At 43.3% G+C, this 16,576-nt stretch overlaps 1 protein-coding gene across 1 annotated transcript in view; it reads right to left on the bottom strand.

Annotated features, from left to right (window-relative positions):
• The window catches only part of CDH10 (cadherin 10), a 396,021-nt gene extending 379,745 nt beyond the window's left edge, over positions 1 to 16,276 (bottom strand). Inside the window, exon 1 of the mRNA XM_083519286.1 lies at positions 16,163 to 16,276. The gene's annotated coding sequence lies outside the window, so the exon portion shown is untranslated. The remainder of the gene's footprint in view (positions 1 to 16,162) is intronic.
• Positions 16,277 to 16,576: the final 300 nt, after the last annotated feature.

Raw genomic sequence — 16,576 nt, 5'->3', positions numbered from 1 at the left:
GTGGCCGCATCTAAAGATGTTTTTTTAAGAAGCGGTTTGATAACCGCCTCTTTCAGCGGGTCTGGGAAGGCTTCCTCACGGAGGGAAGCATTCACCACCCCACGAAGCCCATCGCCCAGCCCTTCCCAGCTAGCTTTTATAAGCCAGGATGGGCAAGGATCCAGGAGACAGGTGGTTGGTTTCACTCGTCCAAGCAGCCTGTCCACATCCTCGGAGGTAACAGATTGGAATTGATCCCACTCAACTTGACTATATGGGAAAGGGGGAAGAGACTTGAAGTGTTGGAATTGAAGGGCTGCAAGGAAAAGATAGGACTGGAACACTTTTAACAAATCTGGAATACTGGAAAGTGTCAGCAGGCATGGTTGAACCTCAGCAGCAGAAAGGAGCAAGGAGAAAGCTGATGTACACAAATTTTGGGCAAGGTGCTCGGGAGAGTAGTGTTGATTCAGCTGCAGGTGCTCTTGAATTAAACTCATTTTTTGACTCATTTCAGTGTGGATTCAGGTTTCGCTTGGGGACAGAATTAACCTTGGTTGCCCTGATGGATTACGTTTTGCAGGAGGAAATCAGGGTAAGTGGTACCCTGTTGCTTTTGTTCACTCAGTGGCCTTTGATACCATCTCTGGTATCGATCATCTCTGGAGGTTGAGGGCATTGTTTTGTGGTGGTCTCATTCCTAATTGCAGGATTGGTGCCAGAAACTATCATTGGGTGACTTGTCTAAGCTTCAGGCACAGGACTAATGAGAAGTTTCAACACTGCCACATTGTCTTGTCCCTTGGCCTCCCTGAGACTCTGAGCGTTCTGATATTTGACCTTTTCACCTGCAATCTGAAAAGAGGTTTAATTACTCCAGATTGAAAAGAAAACTCACATTATTTTATGAATTGAAATTAAAAGAGCACTCTCAATTTCTTTTCAGTTTAACTTGAAAGTAAAATATTCCCCCTTGTCATCAGAAGAAATTGTCTGGTGAAGGTAGAGTGATGTGAGAGAGATAAGAACATAAAAGACAGGGGTGCCATTAGGGGACAGGGACCAAGCCCCCCTAAAATTTTCAAGGTGGGGGCCAGGCCTCATCAACATTCTGCAGCCTGTCTTACATGATTTTGATCCAGTATTTCATGGGAAGCCCCCTCTCTCACATGCATGCACATACACATGCACTCCACACCCATGTGCTACGTTTTTAAGGTGAGAGACCATGTTCCACATTGCTTCCTGAGACTGGTTTGAGAACTACAGAGAGTAAGACCCTTTCTGTAGGACAGTGTTGCAGGAGTTGCAAAATTACAAAGGCAACTCCAAAGCCTATTCCAGGACAATTATGCGCATTTCTGCAAGTTTGCAATATGCTAGCCTGCCATAATGCACCATAATTCAAGAACTGACTTGGCATCACTATAATTCTGGGGAAATGTTGCATATGAATTGTTCCCATATACACAGAAAAAACAGGTTCAAGTTATTTTTCTTGCTCCTGGTTAGTGGCTAAGACTTGTACAGTGGTACGTTGGTTTACGAACTTAATCCGTTCCGGAAGTCCATTCTTAAACCAAAGCATTCTTAAACCAAGGTGTGCTTTCCCATAGCAGCGGGGGACTCAATTTACACTCAACAGGAAGCGGAACATGTTCTGCTTCCAAGGCACTGTTCACAAACCAAAACACCTACTTCTGGGTTTGCAGCATTCTTAATCCAAGTTGTTCAAAAACTAAGCTGTTTTTAAACCAAGGTACCACTGTACTGTGTTAGTTATGGCTAGGGGCATGAATCTCTATAAAATGGTGAACAGCAGTGTCATTAACTTCATACCTGCATAACTCCTTCATGGTAGTCCTTAAGACTCCATTTGAAGTTCTCTCTATTGCCACAAAACTCATAAGATATGAAATGGAAATGTAAGTGACAACAGTAATAAGAGAAGCAAATGACAAGAAGCAGAAGCTCAGATTATTTAATGTAGTCTCTGATTTATATGTTTTTGTTAGTTTTGTCTGAAATAGAAAATAACATACATGAAAGCAACCTTGTGTTATGTGTGACCTTTTTCAAAAGTTCTAAGCGAATTGTTTAATTTTACACCCACCAGTTTAGAGTATATAGACATCTGATCTTTTACTTGTGTTTTAACTGACATATTTTATATGCCAAAGTCTATTAAATGTAGCACTGCTTTTGCAAATAAGGTTGCTTAGAATTTTAATCCCTCTCCCAATATGCCACTTAGCTAATTTTTTTTTGTTCCGTCAAATCCTCCTTTTAGACATTTTCACAGACTTTTCTGAGAAATTCAATTTCTTCCTATTATAGGTTAATGCCCTTTTGTAAGGCATGTGGGGCTTATTTCCCCCCACCCACCCAGAATTTGTCAGAGGAGTTCTTGGCTATTAAACATTTCTGTCAGAGAGCAGAAATAACATTTTGAAAAGATCACTTACACATAAAAATGGTGAGCATTAAAAATGGTCAGTGAGCAGTTCCAGAGATAACCTTAGTGTCTGATTTCTTAACATCGTTGGGGTGGAAAGAAAGCAAACACATTGTGCAGCCCAAGTGGTTTATGCCACACAGGATTTTGGGTGGTGTAGCAGGCAGATGCAAAACTGAGAAGGTCCATTGGGGGACACCAACTTTTGGCCTCACTCAGGGCGCCATATTATGAAAGATTACCCAAGTCCACTCCTGAGTTTATGTGTGGAAATAGTGTATTGAGGTGAGAACTTGACACCAGATGAGCAGCCCTGGAGAGTGTATGTTGGGCATCAGAAGCTGAAGTGCTCAGAAAGAATCGGTATCTCTAGCAATATTAGAAGTTCAACTTCCAGTCTGCTAAGATTTTGTTTAAGGGTAAGTTGTCAAAGTGCAAGTAGATAAATAGGTAAACTGGCGGGAAGGTAAACTGCATTTCCGTGCACTGCTCTGGTTCTCCAGAAGCGGCTTAGTCATGCTGGCAACATGACCCGGAAGCTGTACGCCGGCTCCCTCGGCCAATAAAGCGAGATGAGCGCCGCAACCCCAGAGTCGGCCACAACTGGACCTAATGGTCAGGGGTCCCTGTACCTTTACCTTTAAGTTGTTACTGTACATAAATGGTAGCAAGGTTGTTATCCTTGGTGGTCAGTGTTCAGAAAGGTGTTGCTGACATTTATTCTGTGCCACATTGTCCACTAGGGGGTGCCCATTCATGGGTGAAACTTTTTTTTTTTTTTTTGAAAGGGGCATTTTTTTAATATCCTTCAGTGGTCTATAGGACTCCACCAGGGGACTTGCACAAGGTGTTAATAGCCTTACAAAAGCTGACATTTGAGCTGCTGAATAGTGTCATTAAAACTGTTGTCCTTTAAGGTTCTGCTCCTAGTGGCTGTAACTCCTGAAATTAGAGTTTCTGACCACAAAGCTTTTTTGGTGGCTAAATATGTGCTCCTCATTTAGATAGGGTAGACCTTGGGATGGATCTTTCATTCATTCTGAAGGTCAGCTCCATAATCCAGTGGCTTTAAACCAGTGTACCGTGGCACCCTGGGGTGCCTTGAATGATGGTCAGGGGTGCCGTGGGCAACACTGGCCACTGTCCCTCTTTCCTTCCCTCCCTTCCTCTGATGCCTTCTCATGGCTCTGCCTCCCAAAGGCTTGCACGGCTATTTGTTGCAGCTGCCCTGGTTTCAAGCTCCCCAGGTGAATGGTACCTTTGGGGTTGATCAGGGGGTGTTTCCCAGGCCCCTGTGGGGCAGTGTGAGGAGGGACCTCTCTTTGGGGTGGGGGGAGGCAGCTCAGAGTCCAGGGGTGACAGCAGCAGCTTCCCAGAGGACTCCTAAGGAGAGAGGAGAAGAGAGGCAGCTGAGGGAACACTTCACAAGGGAGGGTGTTCAAAAAAGAGTGAGGGGCTGCCAGCTGTGCAGGCAAAGGGTGACATAACTGGGCTCCTGAGCACCACAGGGGTGCCGCAGAAATAATGTAGTTGGCCAAGGGAGCCAAAATGGTTGAAAACCTCTGCCATATCCCATAGATAGCATGAATTAATTTTGCCAATTTTTTGTTTTGTTTTTTTATTTTCAAATCTTATATTTCAATCACTAGTATCTTGACCTCCTCACACCTCCCATTTTGTATTCCAGTTCAAATATTAAATTCAGCAAATCCTTACCCTCTAACATTTATCCTTACTCAAGATATTAACCTATTATAAATATCAATTTTCCAATTATCAATCCCTATTTACATTTTCTTAAAAATCTTTTTACCAATACCACTTATTTTCCATCAGAGATCGTTTTAACATTCTTTAATTTTACAGTGCTTCTGCAAGTAGTCCTTGAATTTCTTCCAATCTTCCTCCACCGACTCTTCTCCCTGGTCACGAATTTTGCCAGTCATTTCTGCCAGTTCCATGTAGTCCATCACTTTCATCTGCCATTCTTCCAGTGTGGGTAGCTCCTGTGTCTTCCAATACTTTGCGATGAGTAGTCTTGCTGCTGTGGTTGCATACATAAAGAAAGTTCTATCCTTTAACACCAATTGGCCGACTATGCCCAGGAGTAATTTTGGCAAAAAAAAAAAAAAAACAACAAAACTTGAATTTCCTCTAATTTTGCCAATTTTTTGGTCCTTACATTTCTCTGAGAAAGAATGACATGCTTTGGATGTGAAGTGAGCGCTTAATGTATCCATCAACAGGATTCGACCAATCAAACAGATTCATTTTTAGTTTCATTTCACCCAAATTCTCTTTAGGAAGAAAGTGACTAGTTCATCCATGGCAAGTTGGATCTGGGATTGCACACAGCTTGCTTCTGGAAAATTTCACTTGCTCGTTCCTTAACGTGTTACAGCGTGTTCTACTAGGTCTGTGGCAGCATTTGCTTCCGATGCTCCTCTGCAAGAGGTGTGTGTCAGCAGCTGTGTGGGAAAACTCATCAGCATTTATCCAACATGACAGAAGTATGCCTCAGCAGAGGCAGCATTTGGGTAACAGATATCACAACAAGTTCTTTAGCAGTGGCCACCTGTTCCCACCCAGTAGGTTCCATAGCTTTAGTGTAATTCACCATGATATGTGTTCATCACCTCCAGAGAAGGAACAGTTGGTTCTCACCTGAACTTTGTTTCTCGGAGGTGTTGAATACAGTGGTACCTTGGGTTACAGACACTTCAGGTTACAGACTCAGCTAACCCAGAAATAGTACCTCAGGTTAAGAACTTTGCTTCAGGATGAGAACAGAAATCGTGCAGTAGCGGTAGCGGGAGGTCCCATTAGTACCTCAGGTTAAGAACAGTTTCAGGTTAAGAACAGACCTCCAGAATGAATTAAGTTCTTAACCACTGTACATGGAATGGGCCTACCCAGTCGGCCACTCTTCCATTTTTTTCTATAAGCATGTCCCCCCCCCCCCAAGTTATCATTTGATAGGTTGTTGCTGGTTTATTTATTTTTTTCAGATATTAGTTTCCTTACATGAGTTTGAAGCTACTTAGCCTGTTCATGTAGCTTGTCATTCAATGGACTGAGATGATGGGAGCATGTCATCTGGACAAAGGCCAGTCTGTGTTTCCCATCTTTTGATGCAAAAAAAAAAAAAAGCAGCAATGCAAAAGAAATAAATAAATAAGAACCCATCGTGCCATGCGTTCAACACCTCATCTGTTCCTTTTGTCAGATTTTAAGACTTATTTCTGCCTTTACGGGCTATCAGCTTCCTCAAAAGTAACTAGACTCCATGGACCCAGAGACTCTCTTGAGACCCATTAAGTTCTCCTAACCCTGCTACACAGCATGATAGAGCTACACATGGTTTCCCAGCAGATGGACGAATGAACGTGGAAATGTGAGGGGGAAAACATGATGAAGAATGTTGACAAAAAGAGCCTTTGACGAGGTGAGTTGCTAAAATGTGATGTTTTATTGAGTGCAATTTGGCTGTGATGTACAATGTATGCAGCAGTTGCTGGGGAATATATATGGTCCGTAATGTAAAGAGTGCCCAAAATGAAGCATCTGTTGAAAGATTTCTCTCTCTCCAAAATACACATTTCAGTGTGAACATATTTTGTTTTGGCATGGGATAATTTATCCCTGTGTCTGGTTTTTCTCAGCTGTCAGCTTCCTATTACAATATTAGCTAAAGTACAGTAATTCAGAACTGTGAGGAGTGTGCTCATTTCCCCGCAGAAAGCTCCCACCTCGCTTTCATGTGTCTGTAGTACCTTTTATGCACCTTAGAGTAATGCTACACATTTTCCTCAACGGTACTTTAACGACTCTCAGGAATTACACATAGGTTGTTCTGCTTTATACTTTTTCTTCTTGTTTTCTTTCCCCCTGTAAATTAGGGAACAGAAAAGACCTAGAGTCTCTGAACTGCAATATCTCTTCCTTTGTCCTTTAATTTATTTCGTTGCCCCTTCCCTCCCCACAGTACTATTTCCAAATACTGGACCTATATTAACACATCCCATATCACACTATGATTTTGCTACTAAGTTTATAAATTTTGCAATACATTTTGTCAGAAATCTTCTTTCTCCAGTGCCAGTTTTGTGTTTTAAGAAGCTGACATTTTAATGCATCAGTCTTGTTTTGGTTAAGCGACACTGAAAATGCACATCTAAAACCCATATCTGCACTTTGACTGCTGTTCGCTTTCTCATCCAATATTAGACCGTCAGTGCAATTCGTAAGGGCTATGTCACTTTGTATTCTATAGAGAGCATTGTAAGCTGGAGATCTGCAAATACTCAATAAACTGGAGCAGGCTCATGCACTCATCTGGCCAAGAATCATTGTTCTATGGGGAGATTGTTCTCTCTCTCTCTCTCTCTCTCTCTCTCTCTCTCTCTCTCTCTCTCACACACACACACACACACACACACACCATTTCCCAGGCATTCCGCCTGGAGGCTTGTATGTTTGGAGTTTGTCTTGCATGGTTCTGAACTGTGCCATTGATGACTATTACATACTCTCCTACATTTCTCTGATGAAAATAGGGAAATCCTATTTAATCTTCTTCTTCTTCTTCTTCTTCTTCTTCTTCTTCTTCTTCTTCTTCTTCTTCTTCTTCTTCTTCTTCTTCTTCTGGCGATCACTTGTAGCTGAGTAAGATATTCTCCCATGAATATGGTCTTAGCGGTGTGTTGGTAAGTGACTGTGCAGGCCAATTCTGGATCCACACATCCTTACAGAGTGGGGACAAAGGTTTCTGGGTGGGAGTTGATCATGCTGAGGATTTGCCAAACGTGCTTTCCTCTTGTTTCTCCCTTTCATCCTGAGTTCCTGCTTCTTCAAAGTCGATGACACCTTTGGTAAAGGCTGTTCTCCAATTGGAGCGCTCAGAGGCCAGTGTTTCCCAATTTTCCGTGCTTATAGTGCATTTCTTTAGATTAGCCTTGAGAGCACCTTTAAACCTCTTTTGTTGTCCACCGGTATTTTGCTTTCCATTCTTAAGTTGGGAATAGAGTAGTTGCTTTGGAAGATGATAATCGGGTATCTGAACCACATGACCAGTCCAATGAAGTTGATGTTTAAGCATCATTGCTTAGTCACTAGTGACATTAGTTCACCTGTCTTCCCAAGTGTAATAATAATAATAATAATAATAATAATAATAATAATAATAATAACAACAACAATAATACCCACTCATCTGACTGAGTTGCCCCAGCTACTGGGTGGCTTCCACTATATAAAAAAACATAATAAAACATTAAATATTTTTTTTAAAAAAATCTTCCCTCTACAGGGCTGCCTTCAGATGTCTTCTAAAGGATGTATAGTTACAGTGGTGCCCCGCAAGACGAATGCCTCACAAGACGGAAAACTCGCTAGACGAAAGAGTTTTCCGTATTGGAGGTGCTTCGCAAAACGAATCTCCTATGGGCTTGCTTCGCAAGACGACAATGTCTTGCGAGTTCCTGCTGGTTTTTTTGTTTCCTCCCCCCCCCCCTTTTCTAAGCCGCTAAGCCGCTTATCAGCTGATCCGATCAGCAGATAAGCCGCTAAAAGCCGCTAATAGCGCTAATAGCGCTAATCCTTCAATGGGCTTGCTTTGCAAGACGAAAAAACCGCTAGACGAAGAGAATCACAGAATGGATTCTTTTCGTCTTGCGAGGCACCACTGTACTTACCTCCTTGGCTTAGGGGTCGCTTAACTCCACACCCTCCAACATTTCTCCAATAAAAAGAGGGGCATCCTAAGGTAAAGCAGGACATTCTGGGATCAAATCAGAAACTGGGATGGCTTCTGTAAATTTGGAATTGTCCTTGGAAAATAGGGACACTTGGAGGGTTTGCATATTAGCTAAATAGACACCACATTCAAAGGTTCTTCCCACTATGTTTTTTATTCTTATTCTTCTTTCTACAACTTACCTTACAAAGTAGAGATTAAGTACTGTGTTTTATTGCAACATAGTTGGTTACGTACCTAATTCGTTCCAGAGGTCCGTTCTTAAGCTGAAACTGTTCTTAACCTGAAGCACCACTTTAGCTAATGGGGCCTCCCGCTGCCGCCACGCCGTCGGAGCACGATTTCTGTTCTCATCCTGAAGCAAAGTTCTTAACCCGAGCTACTATTTCTGGGTTAGGGGAATCTGTAACCTGAAGCGTATGTAACCTGAGGTACCACTGTAGATAGCAAATAGGATCACAGTATTTTCAATAACTATAGCCTAACTGTATTCTTGTTTCGGAATGTCAAAGTATGAATAGGGACCATCTTCAGAAGTAATGAAGATCTCCCGCCTGCCCCCAGCAATAGATCAGAGGCCTTTCGGCATGAGTAGGGTTGTCAGAGAAATTATCCACATTTGCATATATGCATGATTTTTGGGTGTTATGGCACCCCAGAGTGCATCTTGGAGCTAACATCCTCATCTTATGTCAGGGGTCAGCAACCTTTTTCAGCCGTGGGCCAGTCCACCGTCCCTCAGACCATGTGGGGGGCCAGACTATATTTGGGGGGGGTGAACAAATTCCTATGCCCCACAAATAACCCAGAAATGCATTTTAAATAAAAGAACACATTCAACTCATGTAAAAACACGCTGATTCCCGGACCGTCCATGGGCCGGACTTAGAAGGTGATTGGGCCGGATCCAGCCCCTAGGCCTTAGGTCGCCTACCCCTGTCTTATGTTTTGTGGTGAATTAATGAGTGGTGGCTGGTTCTACAAATTGAAATTTTCATTCATAAGTTATCATACTATACATTATACTGACATGACTGCTTCCAAACAATGCCACTGACATTAGCTATCATGGCAGCAAATCACCTGTACTTGGTCAACTTCTTAGTTATACAGAGTCCCATTCTCCCAAGAAAAGGAAGTGTACCAGAATATCTACTTCAGAATGGGAACTGGTTTGACAGGTGGTGGGTTTTTTTTGTGTGTGTGTGTGTGTTTTGCCACAATCCTCTTTCTCTTGAGCAGCAAGCTTTATGAACTGTAGGAAAACAAATCATTTGCTGCATGGTGGGGATGGCGGATGGAGGAACAGCTAAATCCAATTTTTGCATGTAGCACTGGACAGATGGAGGGGGGAAAAACTGGTCTGTGTGCAGGATGATAACTTATGGAACTGCACATCCCTAGGTGTGAGAAGAGTCTAAATCTGCTCCGCCTTGTTTATCCCACTGAATCCAGGTATTTCTGTCTTGACAGGGGTGTGTTTACTATCTTCTTGCTGGATAGGAGAGTGTCTCAGTGGCTAAACTAGAAACCTGCCTTACACACTTCAAAGCCTCCAGGGCAGGGAGGTAAAGTAAAAACCAGTCAATCAACCAACCACCTCTTCCATGCTCCACATGGCTCATTTGATTACCTGAACCCTTTTGGAGCCTGCAAGAAAGTAGCACAGAGAGTAGATCTGAGAGCCAGTGTGGTGTAGTGGTTAAGAGCAGTGGACTCGTAATCTGGTGAACCGGGTTCACTTCCCCGCTCCTCCACATGCAGCTGCTGGGTGACCTTGGGCTAGTCACACTTCTTTGAAGTGTCTCAGCCCCACACACCTCACAGAGTGGTTGTTGTGGGGGAGGAAGGGAAAGGAGAATGTTAGCTGCTTTGAGACTCCTTTGGGAAGTGATAAAGCGGGATATCAAATCCAAACTTTTCTTCTTCTTCTTCTTCGGAAAAGTTTCCACTCCTGCCAAATGCTGTGATTCTCAGATAAATTCTGTTATTGGCAGTGGGGGAAATGTGGCTTCATTTGGTGTATTCAGTTGACTCCATTGTTGCCTTGTAACAACAGAAACTTTGATTCTCCATTCTGTGCTTCCCTTTCTTTGCAACCTCCTTACAGCAGTATTAAGGTGCTGATGATAAGTAGAATTTTCGCCAGGAATATGTAGTGACTCAATCTACACTTTGAATTGAACTGATGATTAATGAAAGAAGTCACTTGCTAATGCTGGAGAAATTCTGGAAAAGTAACACTACAGTCACTTGTGACCCTAGTCTAGTGAAAATGTTGTTCCCTTAATGTTTAGGATCAGTTAATCATGCCATGATGTCATCCGGCCGTGAATTTTTCTTTTGTGTGGGATAACTCATTTGATGGCTTCACAACATTGGGGGAGGGATTGTAGATATGTCATGGGGGTAGTGTTGAGCCCAACACTTCAGAGGCAAACGTTGGTAATCTTTGGTGATATGGTGCCCTGAGCGAGCCCAAAATATAGTGCCCCCAAATGGATCTTCTCACTTATGGATCTTCTCAATTTTGCACCCCCTTGGCTTGGCCCCCTGCGCAAGGCAACCAACCACACTGTCCTAAATCTGACACAGGGCTATTGAAAACAATGGCTGTCTCTTGTCTCACGCAACATGTAACTCTGACCTGCTGTGAGGCACCCTCTTTAGGACACTTGTCTCTTCCTGTGTTCCTTTGCGTTGCTTTCCTCCTTAGAATAATAGCCAGATAGCTACAGACATACCGTACATTCTCGGAAGTGATTAAATGCACCTGATAGTTCTATCTCTCCCATGAAGAAATATGCTAATCTTGAGCATACAGACTCAGAAAAACTAATTGTGCCTTCCCTGGGTTGGCATTTGGGTTAGCTTATTCCCTCACCCCCACACTGCTCCCTGTGCCTGTTTAATCTATCAATAATATAGCAACTGGATGATGTGCTTGTCGTAAAAAAGCACGAGGAAGCTCCCTTCTCAGCAGGCCTACAGATTGCTTTGTTGGGAGCTCTTAGCCTCAAACTCTTATTACTGCAGTCTGTGGAGAGAGGAAGGCACTTGCTTAACCCTAAAATGCCAAAAGCGTGCCTCCCCAAAGAGTGTTTTGAATGTTATTCATGCTGGCAATGATTATGCATATGCCAAAGTACCCTTGGAGCTACAGATAACTTGCTTAACGCTGAGCCTTTATCTAAGGGATTTTAAGATTGCAAATAGGTACCCTGAGAATGATTTTCCATCATGAAAGCATTACAGCAGCACGCACTGATTCCCCTCCCCATATTGAAGATATTTATGATCACTTATTGAACATATTTATGACTGCATGTCGATCGTTCAATGCCCAGATATGTCGCTTGCTTAGCAGTGTGTCCTCCAAAGCTCATTGTGGTTATTGATTTATCTACTCATTAAATATGACTTAACAGCTGAGTCAGAATGAAACAGTGCCGCAAAATACTTGCTTCTACTCCTAATTTTGTTTATATTAATGGTTTAGACAAAGGTTTAATAGTGATGCAATAAAAAAAAATCTGTTTTCACAGTATATGGGAACAGATGAAGCTGTCTCATACTAGATCAGATCACTGATCTATCTGTTGGCATCCATCTGTTTTGAGAGACAACAGGACCAGTGGTCAGGGATGATGGGAATTGTAGTCCCAAACATCTGGATGGCCGGAGTTTGCCTATGCCTGGTTTACTCCTTAGCCTTTTCTTCTCCTAAAGATATCCCTCAAAGCAGGTTTAGGATCAGAGTTTTTCTTCTCCTAGGTGGGCTCCCTTCCCAGATTGGTGATCCCCATCTGCTCCTCACTTCCCTCTACAGCACATGCAAAAAACGTCTTCTTGTCTGTAGGATCCACTATTAGTCCCGTACACTCAATTCGCCAGAGCCTGTCTTCACATGCAGAGGGAAGTCCCTAACTGAGGGTTGGAGACCCATCAACTACCCTCACCTGGTTTAGCTGGCCAGTTGAAGCCATCTCCAGGGGTGTGGCCACTGTCGTATGCTGACAGCTTCTGGGAGCGACAGGTGAGAACTAAGTGCAGGAGGGTACCTAAGGTGGCCAAACTACCCTAGAAGAAGGTTGTGTTTCCCACCAGAGGTACTACCCCTCCCATAACACCCCATGCATGTCATCTAGCTCAATATCAACTATGGCACTATGGTGCCAGTGGAAGTGAAGTACCAGGGCTGCAAGGAGAGGTCAGTTGCCTGGCATGGCTTCCCTGAGTGCAGAAAGGGGGCCTTCTGTGGACTTTTCTCTCTCACTTCATAATGGGATACATGCTGGTACATGTGGTGTTTCCTATCATAGGCCAGTTTCACCTGCTGAACAGCATCCTGAAGGGAGAGAAGACAGAGTGACTCCACCTGCAACTGATCAGCCTTCAAGGACTCAGAGGAGGAGGTACTAACGAGATGCAGCTGGCTTCAGCCTTCTTAAGCAGAGATTCCAGCAGCAGTCAGATGCTAGTAAGAACGCTTGTAGTTCCTGGTCCTACCTTGCTGCTTCCTTTTGTTTTGACCCTATGCTCATCAGATTCCCTGACCCCTGGACTGTCTGACCATGTGGATTGTTCTTCGCCCACCCCTAGGACTGGACCTGACTTCAGATGCTGAATCTTCCTCCAGGCAAGTACACCTCAGAGACTCTTCTAGTTGGTTGCTCTCTCACTCCACTGAGCCCTGCACGTTGTTGCTCAGCAACAAGACTATGACATTTCCTCCCCTCCATTGCTTGAGCTGCCCTCTCTCTGTCTCATGTCCCGCTTTAGGCCACACTCTGTCACCCCCAGCAGGCAGGTGGTTGGCTGGTCCCCAGACAGGGCCAGGAGAGACAGGATCCCTTAAAATGTGGCCAGTGGCCACCACCCCCCCACTTTTCCAGCCAAGTTTCCCCACACAAGACCCTCAACAACTTTTAAAACTGGAAAGCTGCAAGTTTCTGTAGTGTGACTGGTTGTTGGTGTTTTTGGTTTTTTTGTACCCTACCCCTTTGCTAAACTTTTGTGTGGTCTTTTAAAAGACTGGCATAGACGCCATCGGGCCTGCATTGTGAATAAGTGTCTTAAGCCCTTTTGAGGTTGCAAATAAATGTTTGTGTTGGGCTCTAGAAGCAATGCAAGGCTTTGAGTGCGAGGGCACTGCAACAGACTCGGAAGCATGTGTGTGAGAGTGTTGTCCATCTGAGTTCAGTTGCTAGGAGGCAGGCATTGTACCAGAGCCGTCGGCGTGTTGCCTGTGTTAATCCCTGTCCAGTGTGTGAATATGTATGTCACCATCATGTATATAGATATATGCAAAGCTACCTTGAGCATATAGACTGGTACTGCCCCTCCAGCAGAGTAGATGTATGACAGGCAGAAATTCAGCAGCTCAGAACCAAAATTTTGAGTCTTATTCCTTGGAAGCCTATAGTATCTAAATTCCCACTTTTAACAGTTTAAGGGGGGTCACAGATCCATTTGTGTGCTCACTGCCTTGAATGAGAGAGAGTGTGTATAAGATTTCAGACTTGAGCAAACTTGTCTTTGAACTTGGCGCAGCCTACAGATTGGACCATGCTGATTTTGAACCATGTGTATTTGCTTAAAAGTAAGTCTCACTGGGGTAGCTCAGCCAGCTCCACCCTTTTCCTGTATTCTATCAGTAGTGTGCTTTTTTGGAAGGCACATGGGAGGACAGAGATGTAGAACAGAACGAACCTGTTTTCATCTGAGGAATGTTGGAGGGTATACAACATATAGCCAAAGTAGGCAAGGCAAAAATATGCAGGAGTGATGTTCAAAAAGTTTCCTTAGTCCTTTTAATAAACAAGAGGTAAGGAACAGAAGTGGTAAAAAATAATGATTCAGACTGCCAACTTATGCTCCCATGCCTGTGAAACAGACATTTGACCTTCAGCATGTGGAAGGCTGGAAAAAAAGTGTCCATTTATGTACCAGATGGGACAGGGCTTGGCAATGCACACTGGTTTCATGCAATGAAAACCACACATGCAAAATGAATTCACATAGTTCTCAAAAGTCCCATGCCTACCTTCTCAATTTGCAGTTTTGATTGAAAGCCATCTCATTGTGGGGGTAAGTAGTTTTTGGTGCTGTTCCAGTCTGAAGGCCTGTACTTAACTATGGTATTGGACTTTGCAAACTGAAAACGGGAAAAAACTTTCCCTGTGTGTGTGTTTTTGTTTTTTTAATATTGGCTTGATTGACAGAATTTCAGTAAGTGAAATGTTTTAGGGCATGGAGTTATGTATGGTAAATTGTGTAATAGCTGTAGACATGTGCCTAGGGAAAGGTCAGGAAAGGGCAGTTCTATACTGTTTTGCCATATCTCTGGTTTCTACAATTGCTCCAAATGAGCATGAATTAGTTACAAAATCTATGTCTCACAGCAAAAGCTTCTTCTGTGTGTAAACATGACTTTAATCTAAGTGGAAACCATTTTAGTCGCAACACATCATTCCAGACAAGGCAAAAGATCAAAGTCCAAATTGAAAGTCGAAATTGCATCCTTGCTTACTATCTGCGTTTATCAAGGTATTTCAATGCTTTTCTAAGCCTTGGTGCTCACAAACAACTTCCTGAACTCTTCTCACCACTGGAATTGCTTAGATAATGTGCTTACTATGATTTTCCTTGTAAAGATTTGGTTCTCTTTGACACTTGTCTGCCTTAAAATATGTCAGGGGCAGGCCAGAGGAAGAGGAGTGGTGGAGACCACCTCCCCATCCTGACCCTTCCAGGGAGGAGGAAGAGGAAGACAGTATGGATTTACAACAGGGGTTTGGGGGAAGTCACAGCTCAGAGACGGAGGAGGGGAAAAGATGGGAAATCATGGGAGAGGAGGAGCAGGCAGAGGCAGAACAGCAGCTGGCTGACACGTTGTCACTAGAAAGCATTCCAGACCCTCCATCTTCCAGAATCCGACAAGCCTTAAACGTATGAGAGCAAAGAGCTCAAAGTCTTATTCTTTGTGGAACAGAAATTCATTAACATGAAGCAGCACGCATCATTCCTATGCTGAACCACAAAGCCATCTTCCTAGCCCCCTCACTTGTCAAGCTTACAGGTGAAACTCAAAAAATTAGAATATTGTGGAAAAGTTCATTTATTTCAGTAATTCAACTTAAAAGGTAAAACTAATATATGAAATAGACTCATGACATGCAAAGCGATATATATCAAGCCTTTATTTGTTATAATTGTGATGTTTATGGCGTACAGCTGATGAAAACCCCAAATTAACAATCTCAGAAAATTAGAATATTAAATGAAATCAGCAAAACAAGGACTGCAAATAGAGCAATATTGGACCTCTGAGAAGTAGAAGCATGCACATGTACTCAGTACTTGGTTTGGGCCCCTTTTGCATCAATTACTGCCTCAATGTGGCGTGGCATGGATGCTATCAGCCTGTGGCACTGCTGAGGTGTTATGGAAGACCAGGAAGCTTCAATATCAGCCTTCAGCTCTTCTGCATTGCTTGGTCTCATGTCTCTCATTTTCTCTTGGCCATGCCCCATAGATTCTCTATGGGGTTCAGGTCAGACGGGTTTGCTGGCTAATCAAGCACAGTAATCCCATGGGCATTGAACCAGGTTTTGGTACTTTTGGCAGTGTGGGCAGGTGCCAGAGTCCTACTGGAAAATGAAATCAGCGTCCCTATAAAGCTCGTATTTGGAAGGAAGCATGAAGTGCTCCAAAATCTCTTGGTAGATGGTTGCATTGACCCTGGACTTAATGAAGCACAGTGCACAGAGAAAAGCTGCTATAGATTTGAGAAAGTAAATGTGGTTGTATGAATCAGTCCCAAAGTCACACATAAAGTTATTTGATGCGTACAGGGTTGTGAATGTATATCTGTTGGCCTCAACTTGATGGGTTACAAACTGGCAGACCGATCTAAAACTTTCCCCCAATAGTAAAAGTTAATACATCCCCCAAATAAAGCTATTCATTACCTGTTATGGAGATCCATCTTGACAGGGCTGAGATGCAGTCTGACTGTTAACTGTTTCTGGCTTTACCAAGACTTAAAGCATATCCTCTTTGTGACATCACACATGACATCAGAATGGCCTGTTTGCATTCAACCTAGACTATCTCCATGCCAACAGAAATGGCCAGTAAACTTCTGCAACCAAGTAACCATTAGCCTGACTACCCATTTGTTTCTCTCTAGACTATTGGATATTCAGTTTTTGCTCTCATAATCAAAGCCTGAAGAAGAGCTGTGTATAATCTGAAAACCTCTTTCCATGTTAAAGAAAAGACATTGTCAGGGGCTGGGCAGAGGAGGAGGAATGGTGGAGACCCCCTCCCCATCCTGACCCTTCCATGGAGGAGGAAGAGGAAGACAGTATAGATTTACAACA

This window comes from Podarcis liolepis (genome assembly GCF_965112155.1).
Source record: "Podarcis liolepis genome assembly, chromosome: 8".
Lineage (NCBI taxonomy): Eukaryota > Metazoa > Chordata > Lepidosauria > Squamata > Lacertidae > Podarcis > Podarcis liolepis.
The sequence above is the reverse complement of the archived record's forward strand: the minus strand, read 5'-3'. Positions and strand labels throughout refer to the sequence as shown.